Source organism: Mandrillus leucophaeus, unplaced genomic scaffold (assembly GCF_000951045.1).
Source record: "Mandrillus leucophaeus isolate KB7577 unplaced genomic scaffold, Mleu.le_1.0 Scaffold16, whole genome shotgun sequence".
In the NCBI taxonomy this organism is placed as follows: domain Eukaryota; kingdom Metazoa; phylum Chordata; class Mammalia; order Primates; family Cercopithecidae; genus Mandrillus; species Mandrillus leucophaeus.
In genome coordinates this window covers 3,829,934-3,852,812 of record NW_012101587.1, presented here as the reverse complement: position 1 = coordinate 3,852,812, position 22,879 = coordinate 3,829,934, and the positions used below count along the sequence as shown (strand labels likewise).

The 22,879-nt window shown below is 41.7% G+C and overlaps 1 protein-coding gene across 1 annotated transcript in view; it reads right to left on the bottom strand.

Moving 5' to 3' along the window:
* Positions 1 to 22,456, bottom strand: part of ZNF516 (zinc finger protein 516) — a 129,066-nt gene extending 106,610 nt beyond the window's left edge. The window contains exon 1 of the mRNA XM_011975880.1: positions 22,358 to 22,456. The gene's annotated coding sequence lies outside the window, so the exon portion shown is untranslated. The remainder of the gene's footprint in view (positions 1 to 22,357) is intronic.
* Between the last annotated feature and the right edge of the window lie 423 nt (positions 22,457 to 22,879).

The following is a 22,879-nucleotide window of genomic DNA, read 5'->3' as shown; positions in this document are numbered from 1 at the left end:
CTGTTGCCCAGGCCGGAGTGCAGTGATGCAATCTTGGCTCACTGCAACCTCTGCCTTCCAAGCTCAAGCAATCCTCCCACCTCGGCCTCCTGAGCAGCCGGGACTACAGGTGTGCACCACCACACCCAGCTAAATTTTTTTGTATTTTTTGTAGAGATGAGGTTTCACCATGTTAGCCAGGCTGGTCTCAAACTCCTGAGCTCAAGTGATCTACCCACCTCGGCCTCCCAAAGTGTTGGGATTACAGGCATGAGCCACCGTGCCCGGCCGTGTTAGTATCTTCTATGTGTGGTCCAAGAGAGCTCCTCTTCCGCCAGCCTGGCCCGGGGAAGCCAAAATATTGACACCCCTGAAAACTCTCACTTTGGAGGAATAACTTAAAATGCGGAGCCATCTTCCCCGTTACTTCCTTGGTTGGTCCTCAAAGAGTCTTTGTCGCAAGGACTTTATTTATCACTCCTTTGTATGTTACATGTCCTTCAACAATGGAAGGTCCTGAACCGCTAAACCACCACGCTGCTACAAAGAAGCACTTGGTGACAGCCTCCAGGTCTGAAGAGTTCTAATGTCTCCAATTTCCCAGACCCATTTTAAACGCATTTAAAGTTCAGTCTTGAATAGTTTTGGTTTTTGTAATGAAGTCATGATGTTTCCACATGTTTAGCTCTTTATGCCTGAATATAAATAACCGAGGTAGTCAAATCAGGGTGTGCGAATGTTCCCTTTACTGGAAGAAAGTTTTCGCCTTCTCCCAGCAAAATATAAAATTAGTCAACTGTGCAGTGTGGTGAAATCACCAGCCCAAAATTACACCCCAAACATATGATTATTAAGGATTTGCAGTCCTATTTTTTGTATTACTAAAAAAGCCACCCTCATTATACCTTTATATTTAGAGGGCTTTTTAAAAATAAGTTTTAATAAATATCTCTGAATGTATACATCCCACAAAATGGACAGTTAAAAGAAGGCACTCATGATTTTAGGTTACATATTTTCCTTTCTACTTTGAAATAACCAAAGATCTAGTAATAGTTTCCACTACTACATTCAGGATAAAAGAGCTTTCTTTCAGTGTAAGAAGAAATTAAAATTATTGGGTTGGGATAAGGGAGGAGACTCACTTTTTAGATAAAATGAATTATGGTAACTTTAGTCTTCTGACCAAAAAGTTTAATTTTTAAAAAATATAATTTAATGTTGGGATTAAATCCAAATTTCATTTTCTATTTTTATCTTCTTCCGTTAGAAAGTCCTGGAATCTGAAAGGTTAAACCACTGTACTCAGAAAAGCAGACAGAGCTGCCTCATGTTTCTTTCAACTAGTATTCATTAATTATAAAAAAACAATACAGGCACTGAATTGTACACTTAAAAATAGCTAAAATGGCAAACTTTATGTTACATATATTTTATCACAATAAAAAACACAAGACAAAAAGTATAGGTTTTAAATGCTTAAAATCATTTGAAATGCTTCAAAATTATACTCAGGAAATCATTATAAAATATAAATGAGATAATATTTATAAGGCACTTAAGTCAATAATCTACTGTTAATACTGCATGAAATATGTTCATCTTTAGACGGTATTATCCCAAATAAGGATGTCAGAGGTCATCACCAGAATCCATAAACCATTTATACAAACAAAACAAAACAATTTTTCTAGATGGGAGAGTCAGTTTTCACGTTCTCAGATTTGAACCTCCTGTTTGTGGATTACCCGCTTTGACAGTTCACGTTCACTGGAGTTATCTGAGCTAACAAATGTGCAGCTTCCCTTTGCGTGGGGTGTTCCCCCCGACTTTTAACTCAGATTGGGAAAAAATCACAAGTGGTCAGGATACAACTCTAATTCATATACATACAGAAAAGTTCCATTAAGGGAATATTTCTACCCAACACAAGGATGCTTTAACAGAGTTATTCTTTTTGCACTAACTGCTTAAGAAATTCCAAGCTGAAGTTATTTTAGATGCGACATTTAACGGACACTGCACTGTTCTGATCCAAGGAGCCCTTATATACATCAGCTTTGGAATGTTCCGCTTCTTCCTGACTGGAAATTCCATACGAACCCTATGCCGCACGCTCTGGTCTATTCTGAGAATTTTACTCCATTTGATTTTTGTTACAAACATTTTACAACCACCCTTGGCCAAAATCGCTGAAGCTCTATCCTAATTCATTAAGGACTTCTTATCTATGATTTTCTGTAAATCCCTACTTACTGTAAGGCTTGCCCTGCACATAAAAACAATTCCACAGGGCCGGGCGCGGTGTCTCACGCCTATAATTCCAGCACTTTGGAAGGTCGAGGTGGGTGGATCATGAGGTCAGGAGATCGAGACCATCCTGGCCAACACAGGGAAACCCTGTTTCTACTAAAAATACAACAAAAATTAGCCAGGCGTGGTGGCGGGCGCCCGGAATCCCAGTTACTCGGGAGGCTGAGCGAAAAAAAAAAAAGAAAAACAGTTCCACAAAAACCTGATTTTTTAAATTTCTTTTCTATTTCTTTCTCCTTCCTGAGCAGTTTTCTTTCTTCAAAGATATTTTTGTAAGTGGATTAATTTTTTAAAAACACCTTTCAGATACTTTCTTTTACCTACGTCAAAAATATGATTTACAGTATTCCTCACCAATCTGTTGGGGAGAAGAAATAAGAAACACAGATGAAGATGATATTATGAGACACTTGTCAGGAATAATTCTAAAAGTATGCATATCTGGCATATCGGTTCAGATGATTATTATACTGAGCACATCCTCAACACAGAAAAAAAGACATATTACTTCAGGGACTTCTCCGCCTTACTTTTTTCCTGAAAAAGGTGACAGAATGGATTGCTGCAGCTCCTGAATCACCTCTGACACCTGGCAAGAGAGGGAAGCAACTCCAGACACGGACTGATTCCTGGGCCAACTCTCATTTCTCTAGTCAGGCATGTGGCCTTAGATGGGTCACTCTCTTCTTTGGCCCTTGTTTTTCCCATCTGCGAAATGTGTCATTTGTAATGGACAAATTGTGAAGCCTTTTCCAGTTCAGAAGTTCTCTGACCTGCGGTGGGCCCACATGAACAGCATTTCTGGTGTCCACAGGCCACCACTGGTGGAAACACTCCACACAAGACAGCTGGGCCTCAGCCCGGCACCAGTCGGGGCCTCGCTAGATCCTGTGACGCTAGATCCTGTCACATCGCTGACCGGGAGATCCCAGAATTGGAGCCGACTTCCCCCAGGAGCTGAGTCCAGCACGCAGTCATGCTGCCAGTCCGTGGAGGCTAAACACCCTAAGATCCCTATCTTACTGCAGGTGCCCCCAAGACACCCATGGCAGATGGAAGCTTTTCTGGGACTCCGGCCCCACCTGAAGTGTCTACCCTGGATGTCCTGCTCCAGGACATCATGCCCACTAGGACTGTGTCCCTGCAGAGCCCTACCCAGGAATACAACAGCTGCCCTGCACCCTCCCTCCCTCACGACGCATCCAGCAGATGACCAAGTCTTACAGACTCTAGACCTTCCAGAATGAACCAAGTCAGAATCAGGGCACTCTGCTCCAGTTTCTCAGTCACAAATCTAGCCCAGAGCTCCATCCTCTTCCTGTTCTGAACCATCAAATCATCTTCCCTTCAGAAACCTCCTGCTGGTCCCTTGGTCAGTGTCCCTGGCCTGTGACACTTCCTCCCTGCTGTAGGCTGGCTGAGGGACCCTCCACAACATCTCTTCCCATTGCCTTTGGGACAGAGTCCATATTCTTCAAGACAATTCACAGTCAAGATGATGTGGTCTTTAACGGCCTCTCAAACATCAGCTCTTGGCTACCACCCAGACACGCCCGCCATCCCTGACATGCATGTGCACACTTGCATGTGTGTGTGTGCATTTGCACAGGCTCACTACACGGGCACACTTGCAAACATGCACCTACACATAGGTGCACTTACACGCGTGGATACTCACATGCACGTGTATGTGTCTGTATACACACATGCATTCAGACACACTTACACACATATGCACTTGCACACTGCACTCACATGCATGAACACACACATGTATGCACCTCTGGCTTCAGCAATATGAAATTTCCTTAGCTCTCCCAAGCTCTGAGCCACTTTTCTGTTGCCTGGATTCTCACCCAGCTCAGGCTAACTCCTCCCTAAGGACCAGTGTCCTCACCAGAGTCCTTTAAGAGCAACCTGGAAAAGTCATCGGGTCAAACAGGATGGCTCCAAATGAAGGCCTCACAGGAAGAAAAAGCAATAATAAAATCCTGCAATGATCACTAAATCCAGTAGGCAAGGAAATATATATAAATAGAATTACATCCGAATAACTGTGATCTACACATAAAATAACCATGTGATTCTTACATGTCTTGAAATAAAAACTATGTCATGTAAAAATAATTAATACTAATAAACTAAAAAAACAGCCAAAAAAGGAATGACAATAGCAATGTGGGAGCGGGAGGAGATGGGGAAAGAAGAGGAAGGTAATAGAAGTGTTCTAACTTCTTTCCCACAGGGGAAGTCAAATTGTAGTATTACTGATGTTAAAACATTAAGAAATACAGCTTTAAGAAAACATTATAAATATAGCCACTAGTGGAACCAAAAGCAGGATATGCTTTCTATATGCTTTCTGATTTTAATAAAGGACAAGAAACATAATTCATATTCCAATAAATAGAAAAGAAGAAAAAGGGAGGAAGTACAACACAAAGGTTTTTTTTTCTTTAATTAGGAAAGCAGACCAAGTCAGTTTCAGAAATAAATATAAATGGAATAAACTCACTTATTTAAAAAAAGACTCCACAATAGGGTTAAAAATTAAATTGACTTTTGCTGTCTGCAAAAAAAACACCTATGACTAAGGAACTCAGAAAAGCAGGACATGTAGAGAAAAATATATTAGAAAAATACAAACAAAAGCAACATGGAAAAAATACCATTAAAAGTTTAATATGTGGTCACAAAAGGCAATTATACAAAAGTAGTCGGCCAGGGGCGGTGGCTCACGTCTGTAATCCCAGCACTTTGGGAGGCTGAGGTGGGCGGATCACGAGGTCAAGAGATCGAGACCATCCTGGCTAACACAGTGAAACCCCATCTCTACTAAAAATACAAAAAATTATCCGGGCATGGTGGCGGGCGCCTGTAGTTCCAGCTACTCAGGAGGCTGAGGCAGGAGGATGGTGTGAACCTGGGAGGCGGAGCTTGCAGTGAGCTGAGATTGCACCACTGCATTCCAGCCTGAGCGACAGGGCGAGACTCCGTCTCAAAAACAAAAACAAAAACAAAAAAAAGAGGTTATCTTATAATCATAAAGGGTAAAGTAGAAGTCACAAAGAAGATATAATTATCCTAATATTGGTTTTGTGGGTGGGGGAATGTTTTGAGACAGGGTCTTACTATGTTGCCCAAGCTGGCCTCAAACTTCTGGACTCAAGCAATCGTCCTGCCTCCGCCTCCCAAGAAGCTGGGATTACAGGAAAGCAACCTTCCCTAGCTGTAGTGATGCTATACTTTCAAGTCAAATAACACAGAATACCACAAACACAGAATAAAATACATTTAGAAACAGCTACCGTGAATACCTGGAAAGATAAACAGAGAAAAATGATCTGGAAAAATTGGCAAATCTCTCGTAAGCATGGCAGATTAAGCAAGCAAAAGTAATAAGAAATAGAGGGCTTGAAAAATAACGTAAGGCTTATCTAATACGTGAGTATCACACTCCACAATTTGCCATTTTGCTAAATTGGCAATAGAACATCAAATGCCTCCATATTAACCACAAGGAAGGCTCTAAAAGTTCCATAAATTTGGAACAGTACAGGTCCCAGGAGCTCCATAATACAGCACCATGATACTAAAAATTAACAACAAGCAAAAACAAGAACAACACTCACGGAAGTTCAGCCATTTGGAAAATTCTAAACTCTCTGTAACAACTCCTGAAACAAAGAAAAAATCAAAGTGAAACTGCAAACTCTCTTCAAAGTACCAGTGTCAAAATTTATGGTACACAAGAAAGCTAAAATAAACTCTAATGACTTGCTACAGTAATTAAAAATAAATATTCAATTTAACCAGCAACAAAAATTACAATAAAACCCTTAAATTTGAATTTTAAAGAGTAACAATAAATAAGAAAAAATACAGTAAAACTGATTCACAAAATCAATAATTGGCTCTATGATAAGCCCAATGAATGAGATAAATAACTAGCTGGCCTAATTAAGAAGAAAAAAGGTTGGGGGGAATTAGGTCTAATAACCACAGACAGAAGGAAAATAAAAAAAAAAAAAAATCATACAATGTTTTTCAAACTCTAGGTTAATACATTTGTTAATATGGATGAAAAAAAAATTTCTAATAAAATCTAACTGTCCAAAATTCACTCAGGGACAAAAAACGTAAACAGACCAATATTCAAGCAAGAAACCAGAGCTCTCTCCTCCACCCACCCAAACGTGAGAGATGAGTCGAGTCTACACCTGAAATCTTTCACACATTTTAAGAAACAACTTATATACAGGCTACCTGAATGTTTCTGTATCTTGAAAATATATGTGATGGAAGATACAAAACTAGTTACCCAAAAACATATTTGTAACTCATAAGCAAAAGACTATTATCCCCAATAAACAAAATATTCTTATAAATCAACAAATCATGAATAACTTCACTGGAAAATGTGACAAAGTAACAGGTGATTCACAAGAGAGATGAAACAAGCAATAAACATTAAGAAATCCTCATAATCACTTACAATTTTTAAAACACAATGGTATTTTCCTCTATTACATTGGCCAAGACTTAAAAGATGGATAATATCAAGTGTTGACAAACAGAAAACACCGAGTTTTGCAGGGAATGTAAAATGGTACTTTGTTATCTTTGTTGGTAAATTTGGCAGTATCTGTCAATTAAAATGCCCCTCCATCCCCAAAATTCCACCTCAGGAAACTTATCCTAGAGAAATACTCCCACAAGTGCGCAAAGTCGTATATCCGAAAAGTTCCCTGCACACTAAGAGAAAGCTGGTAGCAGCCCAAATGTCCAACAGGAGACAGGACAGAGAAAGGCAGTTCCACAGGGCAGCAGTCAGCTGGCACACACTGGCACCTCCTGCTGGCTGCTCACAAACCCATCTGTGCCAGTGGGTCCATGCTCTGGCCATGGTGGGCACTGGGCACCTGGAAATCACTGAGGGTGTGCACAGCCAATAGCACCCCATACATGCCTTAAAGAGAATACACTGAAATGTTACGCAAAATTAAAAAAAATAGTTGCAGAAAAAATCATAGAACGTTGTACCATTTTAAATTCTTTAAAACGTATATATTTAAAGATCTTACTACGTTCACCAAGCAAATGTATTTAAATGCCTAATGCAGTGACTAGCATAGAGCAGGCACTCAATAGTAGCTTGCATAAAATAAACTTACACCCATGTTGTGAAATGTCTAACACACTTTTTCCTCAAAATGCAATTTCCTCTTTCGATTGTAAATATCTTGATGGCCAAGATGATGAAGACTTTGTCGTGTATAAACTATGCACTTTGTACAATTATCTGAAAAGAAATGGTTTAATTTGGGCAAGGAGAATGTTGCCGTAAGTGTTTGGCTCTAACTAAATTACCCAAACAAATCTGTGGTCAGAAAACCAAGTAATGAATTATCTGCAGTGAGTTCCACAACCATCATTTCCTTTTATAGTATGAAAAGAAAGGTGCTACATATTCACACCATTTTGTGAAAAATCACTGTGTATGTCTTAAACGCAAAGTGCCTCTATCTTGATTCCCTTTATACAAGAGAAACAAACAGTAAGGCCTTGAGTACCAGCTGTCAATGTTTTATTCTGGTTCAGTAATTAAAATGGGGAGCTTCATATTAATTCCCTGGAAGAATGACATTCAGATCAACTCACTTCCCAGCAAAAAAAGGAATATGATTGTTCTCAGCTACTGTAACTCCTCTCATTTAAAAGTAGGACACAGTGTACATTCTAAGCTCCAACTTCAGACGTCTTAAAGCATATTAAACAAAGTGGTCAAATGAATATGAAAGAAATTCTGCCAAATGATTACATGTAAGCTTGTAGTTCTATGTCAGTTTTCTACTAACCTCCAAAACCAGTCACGGTTCGTCTAAGAAAGGGATGTTTTAATCAGAACACCTTCATTTACTGTGATACTGAAGTCACCTGACTAGGTGAACTGTAGGCAACTGAACAACTATAAATTTCACATGACTGGATAGACACAGCCTAAGCTCTTGAGCCCCCCCGATGTATGGCGGGGGTGACCTGCTATGGAGGCTTAAATCACTTTCAAGAGAAGAATCCACAGATGAAATTGCACTTGTGGAGACTCAGATGGATTTGCAAAGCTCTGAAAAGAATTTTGGGCTGGTCCACTAATAAACGGTGGTCCTAAAAGGAAAGGTCTACATTTTCCCTTTAAGCAGAAATATTCCTCTGCCTACATTTGCGTAGATCCAAAGCACTGTTTTTGCTGAGTCACTGAAACAGAAAAAAGATAAAACAGGACTTTTTATCCCAGCTGAGTCATATCATTTGGACTTTGTAATTCTACCTGAATGCTAGTCAATCTTATGTTCAAAAGTCTGATGAGTTTTCTGAACGTTGATACTGCAATTCCACAAGTAAGACAGGAAACAGAATTCTAGTTTATTTCAATATCATTTGACCAATAAAAAGAAGCATTTCAGTGACTAATATACAAGAATGAATACTGACCCTCCGTGAAAATAATGAACTTGCTGCTCTGAACATCAGATCCACAAGCAGGAGTAACAGGTAATCTGAAGTGTCACCTCCAAGAACAGGACCCAGCCCCACAATGAGGAAGCAATTTAACTCTGCCTTAGCCTTGAAAATGTGACAAAACTGAGTTGAACAGCAGTCTTGAGACACACGGGACAAAAGGCGAGAGTCGTTCTGTCCAGGAAAAACAAGGTCAGGTTTTTGTGCTTACTTTGTGGCACTTTTAAAGACACATCAACAAAATGTGATTCTCTTGCAATTTTATACTTCAAACCCCCTATATTTTCCCTTCCACTTGGCTTCCAAACCACCCCACACATTCTCAAACACTCACAAAATGGCCCACTGGAAAGGATTCCTTTTTATCTCACTGTAATTCCCAGTAGCATGGGAATAAGACACAAACAACACTCAAACCTGCTGAAACAAAGAAATGCAAACTCATTACACTGCATTTAATTCTCATCTCCTTAAGAAGCATCTTCTTAAAGGAGCTTGGTTTGCTTTGAGTTACTTCACTCTTCCTTCTGAGAAACAGCTTTTCTGAACCAGTATTGTTATCCATTTTTTAATTATTATATCTACATGACCTACTTAAAAAGGGCTGAGGAAATACACTTTGTTCCAGATCTATTCTGAAGGGAAAAAGAGGCTGTCTTTCCCACCAATGGATCTCCTAAGCGAAAAGCCCCAAACTTAAAGGTTTTTGTAAACTCTGGTAGAGAGTAGAAAGTGTACTAACTTTTACTCCAGCAACTGTATTTCAGATCTTTAGGACAAATGAGTGACAGATTCATCAAGACGGTGACAAATTCATCGATGAAGAATGCCGGGAGGGGATATATGTAAAACCATCATCTCAATAAAACATTCATTCTTCAACAGGAAGGGTATTTTGTTGCTGTTCTACCACTACAATAATGATGTTAAGAAATAAATTAACTTTGGGGTTTTCACTGCAGGTATTCCTCATCCCTAAGCAAAGTCAAGAGTTTCTATGTTTTGTCAACTTGTTTATATTGCGAGGTTAGCAAAACTAAAATGCAGCAAATTATGAAAAAAAAGGTTTAAGGCTTAATATACAAGTAACATCTACCTAAATGAATTGTATCGCAATTCTCTCTTTTCTAAAATAAACAATTTTTCAATCTGCAAAAAATAGGAATAACAAATCCCTTACACAGTTTATAGGCAGAACGTAAATTATGAGATGACATAGAGAACATATATACATTCATGATCCAAAACTTCAAAAGCAGAAAAACTTTTTCTAGCTAAGCAGAAAAATGAGTGCATTTCAAATACACTTTCAGTCCACTTTCAGTCCTGTATCAAAGTTTATTAAAATGCTTAAGTCTGCAGCTTTTCACTTAAAAGATCCACTGTGGGGCTGGACATGGTGGCTCACACCTGTAATCCCAGCACTACAGGAGGCCGAGGCAGGCAGATCACCTGAGGTCAGGGGCTTAAGACCAGTCTAGACAACATGGCAAGACCCCGTCTCCACTAAAAATACAAAAATTAGCTGGGTGTGGTGGCGGGCGTCTGTAATCCCAGCTACTCGGGAGGCTGAGGCATGAGAATCACTTGAACCTGGGAGGCAGAGGTTGCAGTGAGCCAAGATCACGCCACTGCACTCCAGCCTGGGTGACAGAGTGAGACGCTGTTTAAAAAAAAAAAAAAAAAAAAAAGAGGGAGATCCACTGTGGAAGAGAAAACCTTTTTGTTCCTTCTCAGAACAGACCTGGAACAATCACCAGGATACCTCAGTGTGTCCACCAATTCCCTTGGTGCGATTTTAAGAGTCACATGACTTTGGGATGTTTGAATAAAAGGGGCCTTGACTTGGACCTACAGGGCAAGTGAAATGGTCAATGGTCATTCCAGCTCTTGCTGCTAAAGAACAGAACATCCCTGTGAACACGGGCCACATTCTCTCAGCAAAAGCCACAACAGAAATTGTTCGGGAAAAGAATAAACTCAATCTATCATGATTTCCTTCTGTTTTCTGAAATTCTCCCAGCAAGTCAGTCTGCATCTGCAATTCTACCTGCTCTGTAAGCGATCCTTCGCACAGGGTTCCAGCTCCCCATTGTCCAAAGATGTCCCGGGGCATGGTCCTCTCCTAACCCCTAGGGCAGGCCAGCTTCCCCTTTCACACCACAGATGGCGGGAAGATGCTCAGGCGTTCATAACGGCCCGAAAGTCACACCACAAGTGGAACTAGATTCACAGCCACACCAAGATTCCTTCCTGCAGACCCCCAATGCTGGAACTAATAAATCTGAGTTATCAAATGCTGCACCGGAAGTGGAGACCTGCGTGCAGGGAACGTGGGAAATACCAACACAGGGCCCTCTGTTGCAACTGTGCAGAGGGACAGACGTTGGCAGGGTCAGGCCCTTCGCCTCCTGGCTGCCCTGTGGTCTCCCGAAGAGACGCCTCCCGTCCACACCCAGGACCCTGGCACTTCCACCACTGTGGCACTTGGGACAGAGTTTGTGGTTATTAAAAAAGAGCCCTTTTTCCTTGAACTGCTGGGACCCCCCAGAGCCAGTTTTAAAGTAATGTACCTTCCCTCAGTGTCCTGGTTTGAAAACAAACAGCAGAAATCAGAAACAGAGGAACCTGCCTGGAGATTTCTAACGTAACCCCAGCACCTGGCCGAGGTTTGCGCCACGGTCCCCCTAGAGCTCTGCCATCCTATCCTACACGGCTGCCAAGTGGCCCAAACTGGGATGGGCTGGGAAGGTAAAATGCACACGGGGACACTGAAGATTTTGCATAAAAAAAAGAACAAAAAAAACTTGGTAGTAATTCTTGTCATTTACATGTTTAACGTTTTGGATTTTGGATACACTGGGTTAAATAAAACTATCATTAACATTAATTTTACATGTTTCCTTTTACCTCTCTTGATGTGATCACTAGAAAACGTAAAGTGATAGACACAGCATGCATGGTACTTCTCCTGGGCAAAACTTCCCTCGAGTGCTGGGTTAGTGAACTGCAGGCCCGCGGGTCAAATTCTTTCCACCTCCTGCTTTTGTACAGCCAGTGAGCTAAGGCTGGTTTTTACATATATATACAAACACATATACACACACATACACATACACACATACACATTTACACACACACAGACACATATATATATATATATTTTTTTTTTTTTCGGGGGGGGACGGAGTCTCGCTCTGTCGCCCAGGCTGGAGTGCAGTCGCACGATCTCGGCTCATTGCAACCTCCACCTCCCGGATTCAAGCGATTCTCCTGTCTCAGTTTCCTCAGTAGCTGGGATTACAGGCACCACCACCACGCCCAGTTAATTTTGTATTTTTAGTAGAGATGGGGTTTTGCCATGTTGGCCAGGCTGGTCTCAAACTCCTGACCTCCAATGATCCACCCACCTCGGCCTCCCAAAGTGCCGGGATTACAGGCACGGGCCACCGCACCCGGCTGGTTTTTACATTTTTAAATGGTTGGGATTAAAAACAAAATCAAAAGAAGATCATTTTCTGACATGTGAATGGCATAGAACTCGGATGTCAGGTGCCTGTAAGTCAAGTCCATCTCTTCGCTGCCAGGCTGCCTCGGGCTGCTCCAAGCTATGAGGCCGGTCCTATCAAATACTATTCGGTCCTTTCCGGAAAATGTTTGCTGACCCCTGCCCTGGAGTTCTGCAAATACAGACCCAGGCTTCTGAGCGGAGGAGGGTCTGGCTCAAGCCCCTTTTGGAACTGCATGTGGGCTGACCTAGGATCCAAGGCCACTGAGCCCGGTCAGAGGCAGGACGGGACCAAGTCCCACCAGCTCACTGGGATGGCTACAGGTGACCCAGGAATCTTTTAGGCATCAAATTCTCTTTAGATCACTCTCTTAAGTTTCTCATTTGTGATGAATTAGTCAAAACTTTTGCTTATTTTCAGAACACAGCAGGCCCACAGACAGGCTGGGGACCCCAAAGGGGCAGACAGCCTGTCCCAAGCCCCTCTTGGATGATGCTTCAGAAACCCCAGCCATCTAGAAAGAGGAAGGGTGGAAGGACACTAGTCTCCCATAGTGTCATCTCTAAAGCTCTATCATCCCAAATGGCTCGGACCAAAACGAAATGAACGCCACACACGGTAACAAGCATGACAAGGGTCGGACACTCAGGGAGATGGCCCAAAAGGTGGGCTGCTTAATAACTGGTGGTGGGACTTTGATGAAGTTACTTACCTGTGCAGGCCTCAGCGTCCTCTCGGGTAAAAGGGGGTGGGAATTACTACCTGTTTCCTAAGACCTGTGCATACTGAATAATACATATAAAGAACTCGAAATAACTCTGTTCATAGTAGGCACTTGATCAATGTTTGTTGAAAGGAAATGAGCGCTGGTGGGCTACTTATTTGGGGAACTAGTTATTGAGGCATTTGCCCCATTTGATTCAAGTTCATAAGTTCGTAATGAAAATAAAACTTATATTAATTTAATGGGAAACAGTAATGTTGATAACTTACATCATACTGTCATCGTGATTCAAAAAGTAGCTCTCAATACCTTGTATTTTGTCCTTAATGCCCTTGGCTTTTTGTATCAAAGTAACCACAAGGAACTACTTTCCAAAAGCTACAACAGCATTTGCCGTAAGAATGTTACTGAAGGCACCGTCTATGTAAGAATACATAGCCTGTATTAAAACAACCAGTATTAAAGTCAACATTCAGAAGTTTACCTTAGCACTAATGCTAAAAGAGGCTTTTCCTTCATGTGAGAACTGATGCATTTTTTTCCTGAGAGTCAATGCAACACATCGACGGCTATGTTTTGCTTTTTGTTTTAGGTGCCAGGAAGCTCACATCCTAAGTTTTGGTTCACATCTACCAATGGGAAGGAATCCTAAGATGTACGTATGTGATCCAGCTCCTCCCCTCATCGAAATCTATTATTCCATTGCCCGTTCTTATTTTTGTTTGTATTTTACTACAGATAGTCTCCAACTTAGGAAGGTTTGACTCACACTTTTTCAAGTCTACCAGGTGAAGAAGCCACAGGCAGTCAGCAGAAAGCAGTAAGCTGCTCCCTCTGCAGGCCCGGCAGCGGCAGCCCCACGATCTCCAGGGTGGACACTGGCACTTCACAGTGACCTGCGCTTCCAGGTGCCCTTGTCCAACCATCGGCCAACATTTACCCATTCCAAGCACAGGTAAGGTAGGTGAGGCTATGCTACCATGTTCAGTAGACTGAGGTATATTAAACGCATTTATGATTTAATGGTATTTTCAACTTACGATGGGTTTCTGGGAAGGCAGCCCTGTCGTAAGTTAGGGAGCGTCTGTCTGTATCTAACGTGTGACCACCTTACGTGCACGCTTCATTCCCTCATAGGTAGAAACAAGCAAACTATTATTACCAACATACAAATAGTGAGATTTCCATGACCAGATACTCAAATGAGCCTGCAAAAATCCTCACACCACAGCCTACAGGATGACGTCCATAAATCACTACACTGATTTGTCTTTGCATTTCTTCATTTACATTGGTCCTATTTTGAGAAATGTCTAGAAAGGTAGCAACATCACCTTGTACATAGGTTGAGGTAAATAATGAAAAGTACTCAGTACTGTCCTCTTAAGAAAAGGAAAAATAAATTCTAAATTTACTAATCATTTCCTCTTAAGAAAAAAATCTAGGGTGTTGGCTACGTTTGCTCATGTTGAGAATCCAAAGGCCACTGTTTCTTAAGTGGCTCTTGCACAACAAAGAAAAACTACCAGCTCCCTGGCCCAGCTGCCTGCTTTGCTGAAGAAGGCAGGCGCAGTGGAGACTCCTCCAGGAGGCGTCTTAATAATCTGCAAAGGTCCAGATAGCAACCCGGGGCAGACACAGCTCAATCCAGCCAACCCGACCATCAGAAAGGAAGGAGGAGGCGGCACGCCTTCCTGGGTTCAGCTCTCTGGGGTCCCCAACACCTCCTCTTAGGGGCCATCTTGTCCACTGGCACCAAAGCTGAGCTCAGAGGAAAGCACCTGCCCTGATCCAGTCTGTCTCTGCCGCCTCCCTGCCCACGCCTGTGGGACGCTCCCTCTCGGCATCTGTCCGTCATCGGCATCTGTCTGTCATGGGGCATCTGCCGCACCACACTGCAAACCCACCAGTGCCAAATGTCCCCCATCAGCCGGCCCACCCGCACTTCATCTTGCTGGCTTAAGAAGGTGAGTCTCAGGGCCCAGCAGTCTATCAGAACTGACCTGGTCTTCTCTGACCCCTTTCCCTATGACTTTTTGGTGACTTTTTTTGCTTTTAAGATTTTCTGTATCTGACATTGGTCACTTACACTCTGTATTTACTGCACTCTTATTAAAAATATGTTACTGTTGGTGATAACCATTGGGTTTCCCAAGAAAACCTGTATCCTGGCACCCACTGCAGGGCTGGGAATCTGTGCAGACAGCTGCCTGGTCTTTGGTGACCAGATTTTCCACGTTCCTCCTTGAGCGCTGCCATGTGACAGCAGCCTCAGACGGCAACAACTGGTCCAGTACCCAACTCGCACAATATCCCCGTGGAAAGATGCAAACATTTACTCAATATGTTTCTCTCTGTGGAGCAAGCTCTAAGCATCCAAGTGAAGCTCAAGGGGGGCTCTCTCCACGCTGCCCTCAACACCTGGTTATATGCCGGGTCCACGCTTGGCACTGCTGACTCGGCACGATAACACGCTTACCAAGTTCCTTTTCAGAGTGGACTTTCACCTCGCCTTATCCTGTGCATGCAGCACAGTGCAGGGAGAAAAAGGCTAAGCTGGGAATCAGGATGCCTGGGTTTGAGCTCTGCACCATTCCTGCGGCCTTGGCTCAGTTATTAAATCTTTCTACATTTCAGTACCTGTAAAATGTCAGGATTCACTCACAAATCATCTCTAAGTTTCCTGCAGTTATAATACATATATGATTCTCTATGTTAACCTTCTAAAACAAGTCCAAACACAAATAACGTAAATTTACAAAGAAATGTAAACAATCATGAAAGCGAATGCTTCCCTTCATGGTCATCACACTGAGTCAATGGAACACTCCTAACATAAAACCATACTCTAAAATGGCAGCCGCCCTAACCCTGTTTGGGCCAAGAAAGTGCAGGGATCTAAATGGAGGTTTCCTGGTCCAAAACATCTAAAAATGCTTTCCACAATGGTCTACCATTCCCCTGACAGGATTTAAGGAGGGCTGCCTAAAATGCACGCTCTCAAGGGCCCCCTTAATGTTCATGGCTAAGCAAAAGGCCTGGTTTGTAAATCATCTCCCACACACATGTAAAAATCCCAAATTCTAACTGTAATAACTTTCTTTTTTAATCAATACCTACACTTTGAAATATGTAAATATTAGAAAAATTAACCTTACTTTCTAAAGTTCAAATTCTTAACAGCCCATAATCTTTCATCAACCTAGAAAATAACTGATAAGCCAACCTTCCTGCAAAACCATTAACAGATTCTGCTTTTCTGTCACCAGGGTAATTTACTGAGGCTAATTTTAATCCTACCACTAAACCACTAATCCCATGACTCTACAGAATTGTCCCCAAGTTTATGTTGCTACGGCAAGTACTTTCACATGAGGAATTCACTTACTTATTAATACTAAGTGTTTTATTTTTTAAGTTGGTTTTAGGAATGAGATCATCTTGCTTGCCTCTCATTTTAAAAAGTAAAAAGCCATGTTTGAAAAAAGGAAGCCACATGAGCACCTGGGGTTGGACTGCACTCAACGCAACAACGTTAATGTAAATTATGCTTGGTGTTACTCAAAAGGACAAATTATCATCATTATGCTAATGGTCATGCTAAAGACATGAAAAGCTTTGAAATGATTCATCTAAATCTGGTGGGAATATGATCATCAATGTGAATGATGGTATTTTCTCAAACTGGCATAAAAATGTTCTGTCTGTGTCACTGATAATGTCAATATAAATGATGCATCACCAAAGGCAACGTGCACTCACACGCTCTACGCTCACTTTCCCGGAGCAAAGCCCCAGCCCACCTTGCAGTCCACATATGCCTTGCTTTGGGGACACACATGTGGATGAGTAGAAATTTGTTTACTTCTTTTGTAAAACAGAGAAAACGGGATGATTAACGCTAACAAGACTGAGACAACGAGAGAGGTGTCTGGAGACACATTTGCTTTGGTGTCGACTCGACAGCCATACAGAACATTTAAAATGGAGGTGGAATCTTCTGTGGCGTTCCGTATTAATAAACTCCTGCAACACGGCTCTTATGCGAGCCACCCTGTGAATTCAACACAGGTCTCCCCAAAAACCCAAACCAGCATGTGTAAACAAAACATAGCCTAAGTGAAAACATCTCAGTTCTGCCTGTAGATAATTCCAGGGCAGTGCCACAGAAGCTCAGGAGAACTATTAAACAGGACTGTCCGTTTGTTCGTTAATTCACTTCTTTAAAAAAAAAAAAAAGGCCGGGCGCGGTGGCTCAAGCCTATAATCCCAGCACTTTGGGAGGCCGAGGCGGGTGGATCACGAGGTCAGGAGATCGAGACTATCCTGGCTAACATGGTGAAACCCCGTCTCTACTAAAAATACAAAAAATTAGCCGGGCGAGGTGGCGGGCGCCTGTAGTCCCAGCTACTCGGGAGGCTGAGGCGGGAGAATGGCGTGAACCCGGGAGGCGGAGCTTGCAGTGAACTGAGATCGCGCCACTGCCCTCCAGCCTGGGAAAGCACGAGACTCCGTCTCAAAAAAAAAAAAAAAAGATGGAGACAAAACCTAAGTCGTTACGACAAAAATAATAATAATAAACATACCTTTTTGCTCTAGATTAAAATCACCGGAATAATCAGGAACTAAACAGTGAATCTTCTCTTTCAGACCTGCCCAACTCTTAGCCTTATTTGTGACCAGCAGAAGTCTTAACCACTCATATTCAAGTCTGTGTTTTCCTGAATTAACACAGTCACTCAGCATTGAACGGCAAACTATTTCTCACAAAAATTATATCAGGGGAAAAAAAAGTGAAACTTGTTCACTACACCCTTAAGTATCAACTGAGTAAGAATCTGCTAAAGCCACAAACGACCACTCTGTACAACTTTCAATGCATCATTTACTGTACTAAATTTCAAAGAACATTCTCAAATGCTGAAATAAATCAATGCCCAAACACAGCGTCTCGTCAGCTCATGCAATATAGGTTAAATAGTACCATATGGCAAAGACAGACACATGCTGCCCTTTTCTGAAACAAAGAAAAAAATTCTTAAACAAATGTCCTTTACTTTCACATGGGAAGAGTGAGGGATTAGAGAGTTCTTCAAGTGTTAATAGTGCTGAAAAATTTTTAACTCTTAGCCATTAACAAGAAATTATAGTTTTAATAGAGAACCTTGATTTTTAAGCCTGTCTTTAACTGTGTCCTGAAAACTAACACCACATCTTCCTTCACGCACACCATCTCCTAAAAAAGCAAGAAAATAACAGGACAGCTGTATCCTGGAGGCCGAGCCGGCACCAGTCACTCCCCAGGGCGGCGAGAGACGTTGTCTACCTGGTTTTGAAGGAAAAAAAACACCAGATTCCCTCTGCCTTGAAAATAACAAAACACACAAAAATCTCATCCTATTTTCACCACTCAGTTGAGGAATTGTCTGGATTTCACAATTGTATACGATATATATATCTCTTCTTGGCCCAGTAAATTCGGAGATTCTACAGACTTTATTTACTTCCTGACCAAGGTTGTGGGGGAAGGTACAGAAACAGGAATACAAAGTAAATCTACCAGAATTAACAAAGAGTTAAAATACAGTATATGGTAAGATGTATCTAAACCTACTATGGTTGTCTTTTAAATAATTTTTCCTACTCTCCTGCTTGTGTTTTAGTCATTACTTAACATATATTTACATGTTTGCTTTCTAAAAATAGTTGCATTTCTAATTACTCCTGCTTTGTAATTTTCAGTACCATTTGAATTAAAGATTAAATGCCAGATCTTTTTTGGAAATGACTTTTAAGGCATGTTGAGAGCCACAAATTACACTTCTTTACAATTCGAATGTATACCACTGGAAAACATCTCATGCTAGACATAAATACGATGATGGCTCTAGCTTTGGAAAGAGAAGCTTCAGCTGTTCAAGTCACGTGTGGCCAGATGCAGAGCATAAGGAATGCAAAACAGACAGTTGCAACTGCTGGTTTTTACCAGTCCATCTAAAATACACTTCATATACTTTAGTGGATACTAGAAATTTCAAATACAAACAATGCATTTATAGCCCTTATAAATGTATACTTCTTTATACTATTCATAGCTATTTAAGTCATTCCCCTAAAATATTCTTGTTAGAAAAATTAATTTTAAAATAAAGATACTTTTTAAAGAACAGAAAGAGACATTCTAAAGTCAAAGTTGTTCTTTATTCCTCCTCCTCCCATAAGGTTAATTTTATTAATCATTCATAAATGTAAGTATTTGATATGATTCTTTTCTTAAAAGGGGTTTGTGACTTTTCAAAATTCCTGAAAACCAAATGATTTTGATAGTTCTCGTCCAATGGTGGGTGGGAGGGTGGTCTTAACTGAGGGCAGAGGTCATTCCTCTATCAAAGAGAACGTCCCGCCCCACTCCCAAACTCACTGGTTCCTGGGACCAGAGAGAACCGAGGCCAGGGCTTCCATTTGAAAAATGCTATCTTCTCTATGGCCCCTAGATACATTCCCATCATAGGCTGCTGCCACTACACTTTCGGCCAGTCAGGTGGAAGGACTGAGGATGAGAGCCCCAGGAGGGGAGGGAGAAGAAGGGAACAGCTACACTGTCAGCTCATGCCACCAGTTAGCCACCAGCCCAAAGGGAACCTAACCAAACAGTGGAACAACCAAATAATCACTGCTGCACAAACAGAGGCTTGTCCACAGCCCCCACCTCCATCTGCCTCTGAGAACCTCCACATCCCTCGGTGCCTCTCATACACAGGGAGATGTAGTCCAACCATCACCCACTCAGACCTCACAACGGATGCACAGTCTGACACTACAATTCACTTGAAAAATGCAAATCTAAATGACATGCAGTTCCCAACAACAGGGTAGGGGCCGCTTCCAAGGTCCTGTGAGCTAAACACAGTAATAAAATTAGTCCTTCACGTTTAGCCATTAACAGTGCTGGAAGTGAAGCTCTAAGGTGCCAAATCGCAGGCCGCCAGGAAAGGCCTTTTTGCAGGATGCTAGTTAGGCAGTAAATGCAAATTCAGGGAAGTAAGGATGTGCTAAGGAAGTCAGAGCGGCACACGTCCAGCTCCCTGAGCAGTGAACAAACCCACAGATATTCTTTGCACTACGTTCAGTAAGATAGGCAACTGAACTTTTCCACAGCTTCTAGAACTTTTGAGGGGGAGGGGTCGGGACAGCAAAGAGATGCATTTTTGAAAGAACTAATTGACTGTGTCAGAATAGCTTCATCCAAGCACTAAAATGTATAAACATTCACAGCACGAAAGATGTCTGCTTTTGAAGAAGAAATATTACTTCCAAGTTCAAGCATTTATAAAGCAGATACCTAATCAAATACATTTAACTTTCTTCCATTACAGTTATATTCCTAATAATTAAATCCATGTCTATCACTGAGAAAGTTACACATCTCCAGTTAAATTTGGCCAGCTGAAAACCAAAGAGAAAGTTGATTGTGTTTCCTGCACATTTAACAGCAATGCCTTCTTCAGTCAGAATCTAGTAATAAGCGAAATACCATTTTTAATTAGATAATTAACACAAGTCCTTTTCTCCTGAATTGAAAATGGAGTAAAAAACAAAACAGTGCCTGTCTTCAACATTTAAACAAGCATATTATACAGGAAAGTGCACACGTTTGGACAAGCTCCCTGCTGCAGAATGCAGTCAGCTTATATTTCAGTCTCTATCTCTACGGCATTAAGGTATAATGCAGCTGAAACTCTAAACACAGTCTCCAGTCAGACTTACAACCACTCCCACCAAATTCTTTTTAAAAGATGCCTTCTCTTAAATTATGAATAAGACCAACATGTATTCTGGACAATGAATAAATAAAAATCCACAACCACCCAATACAATGAGTACTAGTTTTTCAAGAATAATCCATGACTAAACTCTACGTCAATTGCTAGGCCACGTTATCCTTTTTCCCCATTTGGTAAGACTGAAAACCATCTGTTGGAGCATACCTCATTTCAAAGTATTCTTTAAAGAAGTCTCCTTTCCTTTTTCACATACGCTGCTAAACTTAATCACATCAAATGCTTCACTTATAAAACTCAAATATCTCTTCGCAGGAGGAAGTTAGGTAAATGGAGTTAAAAGTTTCATTTATGAAAGTGAAGACAAAGTGCTTTTCACATTGTGACCTCTTTTCAAAGACCTCTCTCATTCCCTTCAGTCAATTTTGGTCTCTGGGACAACATCTTACAAAAAAAAAAAAAAAGTTAGAAATGTAGGACGTCAGGGCTCCAGGAAAAATAAAATCTCTGAATTAGCAGACTCTGAAGGTTGTTCACAAATAACAATGGGAAAACATTGGTGAGGTAAACTATTCTCAGGATGTCAACAATTCATAGCAGACACATTTCTCAAAGTTCTTGATCTAGTGTATTTCAGGATATTAAGCCATTTGGAAAGATTATTCTAATAAACAAAAGCTTTCAGAAATAAAAATAAGCAGAACTCCCATCTCTCTCTGCATTGTTGAAAGCTGTACACACTAAACCTGCTATTTTGGTGTTGTTTCATTTTAGAGAGGCATTCCCGTTCCTCTTGGTTAGTTTTATTACAGATCCACCGGGATTATTATTTTTTTAGAAGGTTAATGTGCTCTGGTGTTTCACTATATTCAAATTAGCAAGTGTAAGAAAACAAAGCCATACTAATGAATTAAGAAAAACATTAGACATGCTTGTACCTTACACCAAAAATCAAATTCAATTACCAAAATACTTGTGAGTCTTACACAGAGTTGAATTCATCCCAGAGCCCATTCAAGATGGCCATGGGGGTCACTCCTGTGAAACTAAAGATGTCCTCCTATAAGTAACCCAACTCTCAAACTCCTGACACCATGGCAGGCTCCTACGCAGCTTCACTCTCCAATTTTACTAAGAGGGGGCGAGGGGTTCTCAGACCCATGCACAATAGTGGTGTGCGGTATATTTAATTCTGGCTGGTCTGTGTAAATATAAATAACAGCTACTTGACGACATAATCAAAGAATGCAAGTGAAAATGAAGCTGGAACAAACAAATGACAAAATGAGCTCTTTTTATTTTACATGGTAGTAGCCAGTATCCTAATAAATAACATGCATGCCTAGCTCTTTTAAGTAACACATCCCTAAACCGAAATACTTCAATCATATTAATAGGCTGGTTTTTAAAAAAAAGCTGAAAAAGCTCCTTTTGGGAGCCTAGCCCCCTTTGCATCTACTGGAGTCATTATCTTTAATAGTATTTAGTCCATAGCCCCATGGTGAACGTACATTACTCAGCTTTTAAATCACCTTCAATCAAGATTCGAGACTGCATGGCAGGTTGACAGGCGCAATGCCTTTCTGCTGTATGTGTAAGTCGGATCCCCACTAAAGTTCCTTTTGTGACTTGCTGGTTAAGTCAACACGGCGAGTGGACCGGAGGGTCCGAGGGCTCCCTCCTTTGTTACGCAGGGGACACCCCTGGAAGGCCAGCTCAACGCCCACGGGCACATCTGGGCTTTTCCAGGCAGTCCACAGAGCCATCCCCGGCCTCTTTACCGCCGAGACACTGTGAGGTCACACACGCAGGACACAAAACCCGCACGCAGCAGCCCCTCGCGAGGCGCCCCAAGCCCGGGTGCCCACCGCCAACTCCCACCCCAAATCCGCTCGCGGGCGCAGGACCGGTTCAGGTGTGAACACTTATGTAATCGTCCTCGGGGCCACGCCTTTCCCACCGCCCCACCTCCGCCAGAACAAAGTGAAGTTTAAAATAGAAACCAATTACCTGGCCTCCGCCGCGCCTCGGCCCCCGGAGCCCGGTCCACGCCG